Raw genomic sequence first — 16,391 nt, forward strand, 5'->3', positions numbered from 1 at the left:
ACATGGAGACTATCACCTTGAGCACTGTCACCATGGTCACATTTAATGTAAGACCTGTCACCTCGGGGACTACCAACATTGGTACTGTCACCATGGGGTTGTCACCATGAGCACTATCATCATGGGCGATGTCTCCTTGGGCAGTTTTACCATGAGCACTGTCACTATTGGCAATCTCACCACTGGCACTGTCACCATGGGCACCATCACCGTGAGCACTGTCACCATGGGCCTTGTGACACTGGGTGCTGTCACCATGGGCACTGTCACCGTAGGCACTGTCACAATGGGAAGTATCACCATGGTCTTTGTCAGCCTTGGCACTGTCCCCATGGGCACTGACACCGTGACATCTATCACCATAAACACTGTAAACACGGGCAATGTCACCATGAGCACTGGCACAATGAGCACTGTTATTTATGGCACTGCCACCATGAGCATTGTGACCCTGAGCACTGTCACCATGGGCATGACCCCATGGGCACTGTCACCATGGGCATTGTCACCCTAGGTACTCTCACCATAGGCATTATCACTGTGAGAATTGTGAACATGGGCAATGCCAATATGAACACTGTCACCATGAGTACAGTCTTCCTGTTTATTGTCACCCTGGGCACTGTACCGTGAGCACTACACCGTGAAAATTGTGACTCTGGGCACTGTCACCATCGGCTCATTCACCATCAGCACTATCGCCGTTAACACTGCCACCATGAGCACTGTCACTGTGTGCAGTTTCACCATACACACTATCACCGTAAGCAATGTCACCATGAGCAATATCTCCATAGGCACTGCCACTATTTTGCACTGCCACCATGTGCAGTGTCACCATGGGCACATTTACCATGAGTACTGTCACCATGGGTAATATCACCATGGACACTTCACCGTGAGCACTGTCACTATGAGAATTTTCACCATAGGCACTGTCACCATGAGAAGTGTCACCATGGGCACTGTCAACATGGAGACCATCACCTTGAGCACTGTCACCATGAGCACTGTCACCATGAGCAATATCACCATGGTCACATTCAATGTAAGAACTGTCAGCACGGGGACTATCACCATTGGCACTGTCACTGAGGGGTTGTCACAATGAGCACTATCACCATGGGCATTGCCTCCATGGGCAGTTTCACCCTGAGCACTGTCACTATTTGCACTCTCACTGTTGGCACTATCACCACAGGCACGGTCACTGTGGGCCCTGTCACCATTGGCCTTCTCACACTGGGCAATGTCATCATGGGCACTGTCACAATGGGCACTGTCACAATGGGAAGTATCACCATGGGCTTTGTCAGTGTGGGCACTGTCTCCGTGGGCACTGACACCATGACATCTATCACCATAAACACTGTAAACATGGACACTGTCACCATGAGCACGGCCACCATGAGCACTGCCACAATGAGCACTGTTATTTATGGCACTGCAATCATGAGCACTGTCACCATGAGCACTGTCACCATGGGCATGACACCATGGGCACTGTCACCATGGGCATTTTCACCCTAGGTTCTCTCACCATAGGCATTATCACTGTGAGAATTGTGAACATGGGCACTGTAACCATGGACACTATCACCATGAACACTCTCACCATGATCACTGTTACCATAGGTACTGTCACTGTGAGCACTATCACCATAGGCAATGGCAGCGTGGGCACTGTCACCATGGGCACTGTCATCATGGGTATTGTCACCGTGGGCAGTGTCACCATGGGCAAGGCCACCATGGGCAATACCACTGTGAGCACTGTCACCACGGGTACTACTATCATGTGCACTGTCACTGTGAGCAATGTCAGCATGGGTTGTCACCGTTTGCACTGTCACCATGAGAACTGTCAACATGAGCACTGTCACCATTTTCCACTGCCACAATGTGCACTACCACCATGGGCACTATCACCATGAGCACTGGCACCATAAGTACTGTCATCATGGGCACTCTCACCAAGGGCACGGCCACCCTGTGCACTGTTACCATGGTCACTATCACCGTGAGCACTGTCACCATGGGAACTACCAACATGGGCACTGTCATCATTAGCACTTTCACAAAGGGCACTGCCACCATGGCACTATTCACGTGAGCACACTCACCATGGGCACTATCACCATAGGCACTGTCAGTTTCAGCACTATCACCATGGGTACTGCAACCCTGACCAATGTCACCATTAGCACTGTCACCATTCTCAGTATCACCATGTGCACTGTCACCATGGGCACTATCACCATGAGAACTGTCAGTCTGAGCACTGTCACCATGGGTATTGTGACTTTGGGCACTGTCACCGTGAGCTCTGTCACCATGGTCACTTTGCCATGAGCACTGCCACTCTGACCACTCTCACTATAAGAACTGTCACCATGGGCACTTTCACGATGGGCACTTCCAACATTGGCACTATCACCATGAGCACTGTCAACAAAAGCACTGTCACCGTGGGCAGTGTCAGCATGCACAATGTCACTGCAAGGACTATCACATTAAGAAATGTCATGATGGGCACTGTCAACATTTTGCACTGCCACCATGTGCACTATCAACTTAGGCACTGTCACCATGAGCACTTTATCACTGAGTACTCTCACCATGGGTAATATCACCATGGGCACTCTCACCATGAGAACTATCACCATGAGCAATGTCATGATGGGCACTGGCGCAATGGGTCTTGTCACTATGAGCACTGAAACAATGGGCACTATCACCGTGAGAAATCTCACCACGCTAACTGTCCCCAAGGGCACTGTCACAGAGAGAAAAGTCATCATGGGAACTGTCCCAGTCAGTATTCTCACCATGGGTACTCTCTTTGTGGGTAATGCCTCCGTAAGCACTATTACCATGAATACTGCTACCGTGAGCACTAGCATGATAAGAACTGTCACCATGGGCACGGCCACCATGGGCACTCTCAGGGTGTGCACTGTCACCAGGGGCACTGTCACCATGAGCAATGTAACCATGGGCACTCTCACCATGAGCAATATCACCATGGGCACTGTCACTCTTTGCACTGCCACCAGATGCACCATGACCATGTACACTGTCACCATGGGCAGTGTCACCATTGGTAGTCTCACTATGGGCACTGCCACCATGAGCACTGTCACCAAGAGCACTGTCACCATGAGCACAGCCACCATGAGCACCGTCACAAGAACTGTCACTATGAGAACTGTCACCATGGGCACTTTCATATGATTACGGTCACCGTGGTTATTGTCACCTTTGGCACTGTCAACGTGAGTACTATCACCGTGAGCACAATCACCCTGAGCACTGTCACCATGGGCACAGCCTCAATGCGGACTGTCACCGTGAACACTGTCACCATGGGCACTACCATGGTGAGAACAGTCACCATGGTCACTGTCACCATGGGCACTGTCCCCGTGAGCACCGTAACTAAGGGCATAATCACCATATGCACTGTCACCGTGAGAACAGTCACCATGGGCACTGTCAACATGGAAACTATCACCATGAGCAATGTCACCATGAGCAATTACAACAGGATCACTTTCACCGTTAGAACTGTCACCGCGGGGACTCTCACTATTGGCACTGCCTCCGAGGGTTTGTCATGATGAGCACTATCACCATGGGCAGTGTCTCCATGGGCAGTGTCACCGTGAGCACTCTCAATATTGGCACTATCAACATCAGCACTGTCAGCATAGGCACGGTCACCGTGAGCACTGTCATAAAGGGCATTGTCACACTGTGTGTTGTCACCATGGGAACAGTCACCATTAGCACTCTCACCATGGGCACTGTGATCTTGGGCACTGTCACCATGGACTCTGCCCCCGTTGGCACTGTCACAATGGGAAGTATCACCATGGGCTTTGTCAGCGTGAGCAATGTCACCGTGGGCAAGGTCACCATGACATCTATCACCATAGGCACTGTAACCATGGGCACTGGCACCATGAGCACGGTCACCATGAGCACTGCCACAATGAGCAATGTCACTTATGGCACTGTCCTCATGAGAAGTGAAACCATGATCATTGTCACCATGGGCAGGACAGCCTGGGTATTGTCACCATGGGCACTGTCACCATGAGGACTCTCACCATGGGAATTGTCACCTTAGGTACTGTCACCATGGGCACTGTCACCATGATCCCTTTTCCATGAGCTCTGTCACCCTGGGTATTGTCACCATGGGCACTATCACCATGAGAGTTGTGAACATGGGCACTTTCACCATGGGCACTATCACCATGAACAATGTCACCATGAATACTGTCACCCTCTGTATTGTCACCATGGGCACTGTCACCGTAAGCACTACACCGTCAGAATTGTGACAATGGGCACAGTCACCATGGGCACATTCACCACTGGAACTATCGCCGTGAACACTGTCACCATGAGCACTGTCTCTGTGTGCAGTTTCACCATACACACTATCACTGTAAGGACTATCATCGTAAGCAATGTCACCATGAGCAATATCCCCATGGGCACTGTCACCATTTTGCACTGCCACCATGTGCAGTGTCACCATGGGCACTTTCACTATGAGTACTGTCACCATGGGTAATATCACCATGGTCACTCTCACCATGAGCACTGTCATTATGAGAATTTTCACCATAGGCCCTGTCACCATGAGAACTGTCACCATCCTCACTGTCAACATGGAGACCATCACCTTGAGCACTGTCACCATGAGCGATGTCACCATGGTCACATTCAACGTAAGAACTGTCACCACAGGGACTATCAACATTGGCACTGTCACCATGGCGTTGTCATCATGAGCACTATCACCATTAGCAATGTCTCCATGGGCAGTTTCACCGTGAGCACTTTCACTATTGACACACTTACCACTGGCACTGTCACAATGGGCACTGTCACCGTGAGTACTGTCACCATGGGCCTTGTCACTCTGGGCGTTAACATCATTGGTACTGTCACCGTGGACACTGTCCCAATGGGAATTTTCACCATGGGCTTTGTCAACATAGGCAGTGTCCCCGTGGGCACTGACACCGTGACATCTATCACCATAAACCCTGTACACATGGGCACTGTCACCATGAGCACGGTCACCATAAGCACTGCCACAATGAGCACTGTTATTTATGGCACTGCCAACATAAGCACTGTCACCGTGGGCATGACACCATGGGCACTGTCACCATGGGCATTGTCACCCATGGTACTCTCACCACAGGCATTGTCACTGTGAGAATCGTGAACATGGGCACTGTCTCCATGGGCATTATCACCATGAGCACTGTCACGATGAGCACTGTCACCCTGGGTATTTTCACCATGGGCACTGTCACTGTGAGCACTACACCGTGAGAATTGTGACTATGGGCACTGTCACCATGAACACTCTCACCATGGGAACACTGTCACCATGAACACTGTCACTGTGTGCAGTGTCACCATGCGCACTGTCACCATTTTGCACTGCCACCATGTGCAGTGTCACCATGGGTAATATCACCATAGGCACATTCACCATGAGAAATGTGACCATGCGGAATGTCTCTATGGGCCCTGGCACCCTGGACATTGTCACTGTGAGTACTGTCACAACGAGCACTATAACCGTGACAAATATCACCATGCTAACTGTCCCCATGGGCACTCTCACTGTTAGAAGTGTCAGCATGGGCACTGTCACTGTCGTCACTGTCACCATGGCCACTGCCACCTTGGGCTCTGTCACCATGAACACTGTAACAATGTCCATTATCACCGTGTGCACTGTCACCATGGGCACTATCACCATGAGCACTGTCAGCATGTGCACTGTCACTATTTAGCACTGTCACCAGGTGAACTACCACCAGGGGCACTGTCACGATGTGCACTATCACCGTGAGCACGGTTACCATGGGCACTGTAACAATGCACAGTGTCACCATTGGTACTGCCCCCATGAGAACTGCCACCAAGTGCACTGTCACCATTAGCACTGTCGCAACAAGCACTGTCACCTTGGGAACTGCTATTATGAGTACTGTCACCATGAGAACTGTCACTATGAGAACTGCCACCATGGGTATTTTCAACATGAGTACCGTCACCCTGGGTATTGTCTCCATTTGCACTGTCACCATAAGCACTATTACCGTCAGCACTATCACCGTGAGCACTCTCACTGTCACCACTGTCACCATGAGCACTGTTGCCCTGGGTACTGACACAATTCGGACTGTCACCATGAGCCCTGTCACCATGGGCAATATCACTGTGAGCACTCTCACCTTACTCACTGTCTCATGGGCACTGTTACCATGAGCACTGTCAACATAGACAATAGTGCTGTGGGCAGTGTCACCATGGGCACTGCCACCATGTGCACTATCACTGTGAGCACTGTCACCATGGGTACTGCAACCATGAGAAATATCACAGTGAGTACTGTCTGAATGGGTTGTCACCATGTGCACTGTCACCATGAGAACTGTCAACATGGGCACTCTCACCATTTTTCGTTGCCACCATGTGCAATGTCACCATGGGCACTATCACTATGAGAATTGTCACCAAGAGTACTGTCATCATGGGTACTGTCACCAAGGGCACTGCCACCACGTGCACTGTTATCATGGTAACCAGCATCGTGAGCACTTTCACAATGGGAACTACCACCAATGGGCATTATCAACGTAAGGACTCTCACCATGGGCACTATCACCATCGGCACTCTCACCATCGGCACTATTGCCATGAACACTGTCACCATGAACACTGTCACCGTGTGCAGTTTCACCATACACACTATCACTGTAAGGACTATCACCGTAAGCAATGTCACCATGAGCAATATCACCATGGGCACTGTCACCATTTTGCACTGCAACCATGTGCAGTGTCACCATGAGTACTGTCATCATGGGTAATATCACCATGGGCACTCTCACCATAAGCACTGTCACTATGAGAATTTTCACCAAAGGCACTGTCACCGTGAGGACTGTCACTATGGTCACATTCAATGTAAGAACTGTCACCACGGGGACTATTACCATTGGCACTGTCACTGTGGACTTGTCACCATGAACACTATCAAATGGGGAATATCTCCATGGGCTGTTTCCCCATGAGCACTGTCACTATTGACACTCTCACAATCGGCACTGTCACCATGGGCACAGTAACCATGAGCAGTGTCACCATGGGCCTTGTCACACTGGGCACTGTCACCATGGGCACTTTCACAATGGGAAGTATCACCACGGGCTTTGTCAGCGTGGGCACTGTCCCCGTTGGCACTGACACCGTGACATCTATCAGCATAAGCACTTTAAACGTGGGCACTGTCACCATGAGCACGGTCACCATGAGCACTGTCACCATGGACCTTGTCACATTGGGCGCTGTCACCATGGGCACTGTCACCATGAGCATGCTCACCTTAAGCACTGCCAGAATGAGCACTGTTATTTATGGCTCTCCCAACATGAGCACTGTTACCATGAGCACTGTCACCATGGGCATGACACCATGAACACTGTCACCATGGGCATTGTCACCCTAGGTACTCTCACCATAGGCATTATCACCATGAGAATTGTGAACATGGACACTGTCACCATGGGCACTATCACATTGAGCACTGTCACCATGAGTACTGTCACCCTGGGTATTTTCACCATGGGCCGTGTCACTGTGAGCACTACACCATGAGAGTTGTGACTATGGGCACTGTCACCATGGACACTCTCACCATGGGAACAACCACCGTGAACACTGTCATCATGAACACTTTCACCATGTGCACTGTCACCATGAGAACTGTCAGTATGGGCACTGTCACCATTATTCACTGCAACCATGTGCACTACCACCATGGGCACTGTCACCATGGGCACTATCACGGTGAGCACTGTCACCATGAGTAGTGTCATCATGGGTACTGTCACCAAGGTCACGGCCACCATGTGCACAGTTACCATGGTCACTATCACCGTGAGCACTGTCACCATGAGAACTACCAACATGGGCACTGTCTTCATGAGCACTTTCACAATGGGAACTGCCACCATGGGCACTATTAATGTAAGCACTCTCACCATGGGCACTATCACCAAGGGCACTGTCAGTTTCAGCACTATCACCATGGGTACTGCAACCATGACCACTGTCACCACAAACACTGTCACCATTCTCAGTATCACCATGTGCACTGTCACCATGGGCACTATCACCATGAGAACTGTCAGTCTGAGCACTGTCACCATGTGTATTGTGACTTTGGGCACTGTCACCGGGAGCACTGTCACCTTGGGCACTGGCACAATGTGAACTTTCACCATGAACATTGTCATCATGTGCACAATCACTGTTAGAACTGTCACGGTCGTCACTGTCAAAATGGGAACTGTAACCGTGAGCACTTTCACCGTGAGGGTTGTGACCATGGGCACTGTCACCATGGGCAAGGTTCCCATGGACAATTTCACTGTTAGTACTCTCACCATGGACACTATAACTATGGGCACTGTCACCGTGAGCTCTGTCACCATGGGCACTTTCACCATGAGCAGTGACACTCTGACCACTCTCACCATAAGAGAGGTCACCATGGGCACTTTCACGATGGGCACTTCCACCATTGGCACTATCACAGTGAGCACTGTCAACAAGAGCACTGTCACGGTGGGCAGTGTCACCATGTGCACTGCCACCATGTGCACTATCACCTTAGGCACTGTCACCATGAGCATTTTATCACTGAGTACTGTCACCATGGGTAATATCACCATGGGCACTGTCACTGTGAGAACTGTCACCATGAGCAATGCCATGATGGGCACTGGAGCCATGGGTCTAGTCACTATGAGCACTGAAACAATGGGCACTATCACCGTGAGAAATCTCACCATGCTAACTCTCCCCAAGGGCACTATCACAGAGAGAAAAGTCACCATCGGAACTGTCACAGTCAGTATTCTCATCTTTGGCATTCTCATTGTGGGCACTGCCTCCGTGGGCACTATTATCATGAACACTGGTACCGTGAGCTCTATCATGATAAGAACTTTGACCATGGGCACGGCCACCATGGGCATTCTCACGGTGTGCACTGTCACCAGGGGCATTGTCACCATGGACACTGTCACAATGAGCATGATAACCATGGGCACTCTCACCATGGGCACTATCACCATGAGCAATATCACCATGGGCACTGTCACTATTTTGTACTGCCACCAGAGGCACCATGACTATGTGCACTGTCACCATGTGCAGTGTCACCATTGGTATTCTCACCATGGGCACTGCCACCATGAGCACTGTCACCACGAGCACTGCCACCATGAGCACTGTCACAAGAACTGTCCCTATGAGAACTGCCACCATGGGCACTTTCACCATGATTACTGACACCGTGAGTATTGTCTCCTTGGGCAATGTCATCGTGAGTACTATCACCATGAGCACTATCACCCTGAGAACTGTCACCACGGGCACAGCCTCAATGCGGGCTGTCATCATGAACACTGTCACCATGGGCACTATCACGGTGAGAAGAGTCACCGTGGTCACTGTCACCATGGGCACTGTCACTAAGAGCATTATCACCATAGGCACTGTCACCATGAGAACAGTCACCATGGGCACTGTCAACATGGAGACTATCACCTTGAGCACTGTCACCATGAGCAATTTCAACAGGGTCACTTCCACCGTGAGAACTGTGACCATGCATACTCTCACTATTGGCACTGCCTCTTAGGGGTTGTCACGATGAGCACTATCACCATTGTCAGTGGTCTCCATGGGCCGTGTCACCCTGTGCACTCTCAGTATTGGCACTATTACCATCGGCACTGTCATCATCGGCATGGTCACCGTGAACACTGTCACAATGGGTGTTGTCACAATGGGCGCTGTCACCATGGGCACAGTCACCATTAGCACTCTCACCATGAGCACTGTGATATTGGGCACTGTCACCATGGGCTCTGTCACAGTGGGCACTGTCAGAATGGGAAGTATCACCATGGGCTTTGTCAGCATGGGCACTGTCACCATAGGCATGGCCACCGTGACATCTATCACCATAAGCACTGTAACCAGGGGCACTGTCACCATAAGCATGGTCACCATGAACACTGCCACAATGAGCACTATCACCATGGGCAATGTCTCCATGGGCAGTTTCACCATGAGCACTGTCACTATTGGCACTCTCACCATCGGCATTGTCACCATTGGCACGGTCACCATTAGCCTTGTCACCATGGGCCTTGTCACACTGGGCGCTGTCACCATGGGCACTGTTAGGGTGGGCTCTCTCACAATAGGAAGTATCACCATGGGCTTTGTCAGCGTGGGCACTGTCCCCGTGGACACTGACACCGTGACATCTATCACCATAAACACTGTATACAAGGGCAATGTCACCATGAGCACGGTTACCATGAGCATTGCCACAATGAGCACTGTTATTTATGGCACTGCCAACATGGCACAGTCACCATGAGTGCTCTCTACCATGGGCATGACACCATGGGCACTGTCACCATGGGCATTGTCACCCTAGGTACTCTCACCATAGGCATTATCACTGTGAGAATTGTGAACATGGGCAATGTCACCAAGGGCACTGTCACCATGGGCACTCTCACCATGAGTACTGTCACCCTGGGCATTTTCACTTTGGGCACTGTCACTGTGAGCACTACAGCATGAGATTTGTGACTATGGTCACTGTCACCATGGACACTCTCACAATGGGAACTATCACCGTGAACACTGTCACAATGAACACTGTCACTCTGTGCAGTGTCACCATGCACACTGTGACCATAAGGACTATCAATGTAAGCCAAGTCACCATGAGCAATGTCACCATGGGCACTGTCACCATTTTGCACTGCCACCATGTGCAGTGTCAAGATGGGTAATATCATTATAGGCACATGCACTCTGAGAAATGTGACCATGTGGAATGTCTCTATGGGACCTGGCACCATGGGCATTGTCACTGTGAGCACTGTCACAATGGGCACTATCACTGTGACAAATCTCACCATGCTAACTGTCTCAATGGGTACTGCCACCGTTAGAAGTGTCAGCATGGGCACTGTCACTGTTGGCACTGTCACCAAGGGCACTGTCATTGTGGGCACTGTCACCATGGCCACTGCCACCTTGGGCTCTGTCACCATGAACACTGTAACCATGTCCATTATCACCGTGTGCATTGTCACCATGGGCACTATCACCATGAGCACTGTCAGCATGTGCACTGTCACTATTTAGCACTGTCACCAGGTGAACTACCACCAGGGGCACTGTCACGATGTGCACTATCACCGTGAGCACGGTTACCATGGGCACTGTAACAATGCACAGTGTCACCATCGGTACTGTCCTCATGGGAACTGCCACCAAGTGCACTGTCACCAGTAGCACTGTCACCACGAGCACTGCCACCTTGGGAACTGCTATTATGAGCACTGTCACCATGAGAACTGTCGCTATGAGAACTGCCACCATGGGTATTTTCAACATGAGTACTCTCACCATGGGTATTGTCACCATTTGCACTGTCACCATAAGCACTATTACCGTCAGCACTATCACCGTCAGCACTCTCACTGTCGTCACTGTCCCCACGAGCACTGTTGCCCTGGGTACTGACACAATTCGGACTGTCACCATGAGCCCTGTCACCATGGGCAATATCACTGTGAGCACTCTCACCTTACTCACTGTCTCATGGGCACTGTTACCATGAGCACTGTCAACATAGACAATAGTGCTGTGGGCAGTGTCATCATGGGCACTGTCACCATGGGCACTGCCACCATGTGCACTATCACTATGAGCACTGTCACCATGGGTACTGCAACAATGAGAAATATCACCGTGAGTACTCTCTGCGTGGGTTGTCACCATGTGCACTGTCACCATGAGAACTGTCAACATGGGCACTCTCACCATTTTTCAATGCCACCATGTGCAATGTCACCATGGGCACTATCACCGTGAGAATTGTCACCATGAGTACTGTCATCATGGGCACTGTCACCAAGGGCACTGCCACCACGTGCACTGTTATCATGGTCACCAGCATCGTGAGCACTTTCACAATGGGAACTACCACCATGGGCATTATCAACGTAAGGACTCTCACCATGGGCACTCTCACCATGGGCACTCTCACCATGAGCCCTGTCACTAATTGCATTATCACCATAGGCACTATCACCATGTGAACAGTCACCATGGGCACTGTCATCATGGAGACTATCACCTTGAGCATTGTCACCATGAACACAGTCAATAGGGTCACTTTCACCATGAGAACTGTCACCACGGGGACTCTCACCATTGGCACTGCCTCCGAGGGGATGTCACGATGAGCACTATCACCATGGGCAGTGTCTCCATGGGCAGTTTCACTGTGAGCACTCTCACTATTGGCACTATCACCATCGGCACTGTCAGCATCAGTACGGTCACCGTGAGCAGAGTCACAATGGGCATTGTCACAGTGGGCACTGTCACAAAGGGCACAGTCTACATTAGAATTCTCACTATGGGCACTGTGATCTTGGGCACTGTCAACGTGGGCTCTTTCACTGTGAGCACTGTCACAATGGGAGGTATCACCATGGGCTTTGTCAGCGTGGGCACTGTCACCGTGGGCACGGCCACCGTGACATCTATCACCATAAGCACTGTAACAATGGGCACCGTCCCTCTGAGCACAGTCACCATGAGCACTGCCACAATGAGAACTGTCATTTATGGCACTGTCCACATGAGCAGTTTCACCATGATCACTGTCACCATGGGCAGGACACCCTGTGTATTGTCACCATGAGCACTCTCACCATGATCACTCTCACCATGGGAATTGTCACCTTAGGTACTGTCACCATGGGCACTGTCACCATGAACACTTTTACCATGAGCTCTGTCACCCTGGTATTGTCACCATGAGCGCTATACCGTGAGAATTGTGACTATGGGCACTGTCAGCATGGGCACTTTCACCATCGGCACTATCGCTGTGAACACTGTCACCATAAGCACTGTCACTGTGTCAAGTTTCACCATACACACTATTACCATAAGAACTATCACCATAAGCAGTGTCACCATGAGCAATATCACCATGGGCACTGTCACCAAAGGCACAGCCACCATGTACACTGTTACCATGGTCACTATCACCATGAGCACTGTCACCATGGGAACTACCAACATGGGAAATGTCATCATGAGCACTTTCACAATGGGAACTGCCACCATGGGCACTATCAATGGGCGGACTCTCACCATGGGCACTATCACCATGGGCACTGTCACTGTGAGCACTGTCACCATCAGCACTGTCACCATGAGCACTATTACTGTGAGCACTACCACCGCGAGTGCTCTCACCATGGTCACTGTCACCATGGGCACTGTCACCATGAGCACTGTCACTATGGTTACTGGCACAATGCGGACTGTCACAATGAGACCTCTCACCATGGACATTATCAACATGAGCACTCTCACCGTGGTCACTGTTACCATGGGTACTGTCACTTTGAGCACTGTTACCATAGGCAATGGCACCGTGGGCACTGTCTCCATGTGCACTGTCATCATGGGCATTGTCACCGTGGGCAGTGTCACCGTGGGCACCGCCACCATTGGCACTATCACTGTGAGCTTCTTTACAAAAACAAGTTTGGGCACGTTCTTTACATTATTATGTCGGTCATGTAAGGTCACATTCTAACTTGCCTGGAATCATATGTGAAGGTAATCGCCAAGCTGACCTTTTGACACGAATTGTCGCTTTCCCTTGTATTGAGGAGGCAGAAGCTTCACATAATTTGCATCATCAAAATTCCGTAGCTCTGTGATATCAATTTCAACTGCCCCGGGAGACAGCCAGATCTATAATTAAAAATTGTCCACGGGACTTCCCTGGTGGCGCAGTGGTTAAGAGTCCACCTGCCAATGCAGGGGACACGGGTTTGAGCCCTGGTCCTGGAAGATCCCACATGCCGCGGAGCAACTAAGCACGTGTGCCACAACTACTGAGCCTGTGCTCCAGAGCCCGCGAGCCACAACTACTGAGCCTGTTTGCCACAACTACTGAAAACTGCACGCCTAGAGCCTGTGCTCCGCAACAAGAGAAGGCACCGCAACGAGAAGCCCATGCACCGCAACAAAGAGTAGCCCCCACTTGTCGCAACTAAAGAAAAAGCCCACACGCAGCAACGAAGACCCAACACAGCCAAAAATAAATAAATAAATAAATTTAAATTAAAAAAAAATAAATTGTCCACATTGTCCAACTTATTCATCCAGTTTGCCCATGGGGGTCAACCCTAGAGGATCATTACCTAATATGTTATGGCAAATGGATGTAACTCATGTGCTAACTTTTGGAAAGCTATCTTATGTACATGGTTCTGTGGATACCTATTCTCATGTAATTCTTGCCTCAGCAAGAACCGGGAAAGCTTTTAAGGATGTTATGCAACACGTATTTTTCTGTTTTGCCTTTCTAGGCATTCCAAAAGCTCTAAAAACTGATAACGCTCCTGCCTACATTTCTAAGGCTTTTAAAGACTTTTGTGAAAAATTTAATATTTCCCATTCTATGGGAATCCCCTATAATCCTCAGGGTCATGCAATAGTGGAAAGAGCCCATCATACTTTAAAAGTTCAAATTACAAATTTACAGCAAGGGGAATTCAAATACACTTCTCCACATCACATCTTCAACACACACTATTTGTATTAAATAATTTGAATACTGATTCACAAGGTAATACTGCCATGATGAGGCATTGGAATCCCGATATTAATAAACCTAAACATAGGGTGAAATGGAAGGATCTGCTCACTCGTCAATGGAAAGGACCTGATATTTTCTAACCAGCGGCTGAGGGTATGCTTGTGTATTTCCACAGGACGCTGACTCGCCGTTGTGGGTGCCTGACCGTCTCATCAGACATGTCGGGCCCTCCGACCCCGCCTTACCACTTCCCAGTCAGGCACAAGGCACCACAGCCGGAGACGTCAGCTAATGAATCACCATCAGCTAAAGAACCGCTGCTGCAGCAGATACAAAAGCTCACCATTGGAGAGAGACCAATTCTTTGTCTTCCGCGTCCGCACCCAAGACCTCGCAAGACACAAGCCATCTCTACAAGAACTTCGAATCCACCAACGTGGGGTCAGATTAAACGCTTGCTGATGACGCCGATAAAGTGGTAACAGACCAGGGAGCTACCTTAACACCTGGAAATCTTTTTGTTCCTATGCTTGCTATATTGGCCTGCCAGGTAACTAGGGGAAATGCTTTGGATAAATCTTATTGGACATATCTCCCTGATCCACCGATTTTACAAACTGTAGCCTGGGATAATGAGGGTATACCAGTGTCTACTACTATGCCCAGGTTAATGGGAGGAGCCATAAGCTCCTATCCATATAATAAATTTAAAACAAATAATAATTTTACATTTCATGGAAAATCAGGGTTCCATACTATATGTTTTATATTTCCATCAATTAATAACTCTGTAGCCTCTCGTAAGGATGGATGTATACCGGTTTTTCTTAAAGGACAGCTTACTGCTTCTCCTTTGAGTCAACCTAATAAGAGACTTCTTTGGTCTTTGATTTACCTAGCACCTGGAGAAGATCCAACTTATAATCAACCTTCCTCTCATCTTTAAAATTTCTTCCTTGTAATCCTCCTTATGGTATCCATACAGGAGTACAATCATCTATATTACAATCTCCGGAAGACCAATTGGATAGTAACTGGGACGCTGTAGATACCAATACCAGATTTCCTACATGGAATTATTGTATATATTCTTCAAGAATTGATATTCCCATAGAGGATACCACAAAAAATGTGCATGATTGGAGTAATCCTGATCCATGTAAGGATTATAGATCTTATTTACAACATCATGCACATTATGATTGGAATAATACACTCATTCCTGCTTCTATGCTTGTTAATAGATGGCACACTGGAGGATGTGTGCCTCCTATACTAACTATGGCTCAAGAGAGTATGTATTATGCACAGACCCAGCTTTGGAAAGCTATTGCTGCACCACCACCAGTTATTCTTCATAGACCTAAAAATATGGGCATTTATTCTATGCAGGCTTGTGTGTCAGCACCTTATGTATTCTTGGTAGCCCCAAAATATGTGGATCTAAATATTTATTATAATACTTCTGATTCTACTTTTTGGACACATTGCTATGATTGTATTTCGACAAGTTGTATAAATCCCTCTATGAATGTACAAGTTTTAATGATTCTTAAACGACCGCCATACATTATGTTGCTTGTAAAATTATCCTCTGCCTCGTATGATGATTATGGCT

At 49.1% G+C, this 16,391-nt stretch overlaps 1 pseudogene across 1 annotated transcript in view; it reads left to right on the plus strand.

Annotated features, from left to right (window-relative positions):
• Positions 1–16,391, plus strand: part of LOC308610496 (ubiquitin-like modifier-activating enzyme 1) — a 95,573-nt pseudogene that overhangs the window by 30,646 nt on the left and 48,536 nt on the right. Inside the window, exon 2 of the transcript in view lies at positions 14,949–15,214. The product of the transcript in view is annotated as a ubiquitin-like modifier-activating enzyme 1 (transcript). The remainder of the gene's footprint in view (positions 1–14,948; positions 15,215–16,391) is intronic.

This window comes from Mesoplodon bidens (assembly GCF_964165515.1).
Source record: "Mesoplodon bidens genome assembly, contig: HAP1_SCAFFOLD_123, whole genome shotgun sequence".
In the NCBI taxonomy this organism is placed as follows: domain Eukaryota; kingdom Metazoa; phylum Chordata; class Mammalia; order Artiodactyla; family Ziphiidae; genus Mesoplodon; species Mesoplodon bidens.